The sequence below is a fragment of the Chrysochloris asiatica genome, unplaced genomic scaffold (assembly GCF_000296735.1).
Source record: "Chrysochloris asiatica unplaced genomic scaffold, ChrAsi1.0 scaffold00036, whole genome shotgun sequence".
Taxonomy (NCBI): Eukaryota; Metazoa; Chordata; class Mammalia; order Afrosoricida; family Chrysochloridae; genus Chrysochloris; species Chrysochloris asiatica.
In genome coordinates this window covers 24,372,797-24,375,432 of record NW_006408554.1, presented here as the reverse complement: position 1 = coordinate 24,375,432, position 2,636 = coordinate 24,372,797, and the positions used below count along the sequence as shown (strand labels likewise).

Sequence of the window (2,636 nt, the reverse complement as noted above, 5' to 3'; positions counted from 1 at the left end):
CATTGCAAATGTGTTAAATGCTAATGAATCCTGCATTGTAAAATTGTTAAAATGGTAAATTTTATGTTATGTGTGTTTTATTCATCCCTGAAACCATACAAAAAACAAATTAAAAAATGGATATAAGACCTAAATGTGCAAACTAAAACTATAAAATTCTTAGAAGTCACTGTTCAGTCTAACTTTTAACAATAGATTGATTATCTGATATAATGATAAAAGCACAAATGAAGAACAAAAAATTAAATAATAACAACTAATAAAAACTATAAGCATTTGTCTATCAAAAGACTATGAAAATAGTCCTAGACTCTATCCTGCCATTAGCCACTGCCCTCTTGCCACCCACTACAGCCTTACTGTACTCTGGTAGGCTCCTCTCCAATATCACCACTGCCAGAGTCAGCTCTTAGTGGGTCCATGTGGAGATGGGACCCCCAGATCCCATCCTGGGAGTCACAGAAACTTTTAAGAGAGATACCAACAGTAAAAAGATGAATCTAGGAGTTGAGGACTATCGGGACAATAATGGACAGCCTTATGTGCTCTGTAGTGTTGTTGTTATGTGCCCTGGAGTCGGTTCTGACTCATAGCGACCCTGTACAGGGTTTCCGAGGCTGTAAATCTTTATGGAAGCAGAAAGCCTCATTTTTCTCCCGTGGAACAGCTGGTGGTTTTTAACTGCTGACCCTGAGGTTAGCAGCCCAATTCGTAACCACTACGCTACCAGAGCTCCTTTTCTGTAGTGCTAGGGTCCAGTAATTTGACTTCTAGCAAGTTAACCCACTTGTGGCTGGCACAAACAGTGCACACAGACAAAAAGCTGCAAGTAGCAAGTAAGGTTTATTAAGCTAAAGAATGTACACTTTTCAAAAGAGGTGAAGTGGGTAAAGAAAAGGAAGCTTTTGTGTCCTTTGGCATGGCCTACCGAGGCTTTGCCAGTGGAGATGGTAACAAAGATGCCTGGGCTGTGTCCCACTTCATTGAGCCAGGTGTTGATATCCCATTACACCAGTCATATGCCAAAAACGGGATCAGATGGTGAGCGTGTGGTCTGACACCACCAAAAAGGTGGAGTCCCAGCTGAAGATCTTGATTTGTCCTGTGTTTTCTAATCTTTCTCTCAATGGGGTCCAGATTGCCCATTCTGACTAACCTGGATTTGTGGAAACAATAGTTACAAGAAGCAAAAGGCATGGTGGATTGCATCATCCTCATGCAGACTCAGCTAGTGTCCAGCCTCAAGAAGGAGGGCTCCTCCCACAATTGTCGGTACATCGCTGACCAGATCGGCATGTTTTGTTTCACAAGACTCAAACCTGAACAGGTAGCATGGCTGACCAAAGAGTTCTTCATCTACCTGGCAAAGGATGGTCACATTTCTGTGGCAGGAGTCACCTCTGGCAATGCCGTTCACGATGTCACTAAGTCATTTCTCTGGTGAGAGGGAACTGAAATAACCTGTCTGTCTTCAGTGTCTGCTGTGCATGGGGTCACTATGAATCGGTTCCGACTCGATGGCACCTGACAACAACAACAACATGAGTCAGAACTGACTGATAGTACTTAACAACAAGGATGGCTAAAGAATCTTGGTGGTACACTAGATTAACAACTAGATTACTAACTGCAAGGTCTGCAGCTCAAACACCCCAGCTATTCCTAAGAAACCGAGATAGGATCACTGTAAGTTGTAAATGACTTGAGGACACTTCACAGCAACGACAGGATGGGTAAGATTCAAAACAAAGTACAATAAAAACAAATAATTAAAAATATGGACAAGGATATGTGGAAATTAAAACCCTTATCCATTGCTGGTGGGAATTCAAAATAGTACAGCTGTTGTGGAAAACTGTGGTAGCTCTTTAAAAAAAAATAAAAATAGAGTTACTATATGATCCAGCAACTCCACTTTTAGGTATACACCCAAAGATTTGAAAACAAAGACTTAGAGAATTGTACACCAATGTTTATTCCAGCTCTATTCACAGTAGTCTAAAGGTGGAAACTACCTAAACGACCATCAATAGATGAATGGATAAACAAAATGTGTTGCATATTTATACAATGGAATACTACTCAATCTATCAATCTTGATAGATGCTACAGTCGAGATGGAGCTAGAAAACATTATGCTAAGTGAAACAAGTCAATAACAAAGGTCAAATATTGTATGACCATAATTACAACACCTACACTAACAACCAGAAGAAAAGATAAATGTATAGAGATCAGAGTTTACTAGTAGTTACCAGGTGTAGGAACGTGGAGAAAATAAAAATGGAGGGTTAATAGTGATAGAAACATCACATTGAATAAGGCTAGGGTTACACCACTGACTATTGTTAATTATTGTACAATAACTCATACACCTATAAAATGTCAACATGGCAAAAGTTGTGTAATAGATACAGTTACAATAATGATGAGAAAGAGAGAAAGAAGCTGCTGGGGTTACTTATATATATTTATACAACCAAACACCATAATTTAATTTAATTTAATAATTTAATTCCTTAATTTTTAGGTCATGGTTTTGTGGCATCCTAGGTGGCCTAGTGATGTATTTAGTGCTTCTGTTCATTGCGTAGTGCCTAGGTTCTTAAAAGTGAGGCAATGACAATGCAAGGTAC

At 39.3% G+C, this 2,636-nt stretch overlaps 1 pseudogene; it reads left to right on the top strand.

The window, feature by feature from the left end:
- Window positions 1–919: 919 nt before the first annotated feature.
- Window positions 920–1,444, top strand: LOC102814680 (annotated as a pseudogene).
- Window positions 1,445–2,636: the final 1,192 nt, after the last annotated feature.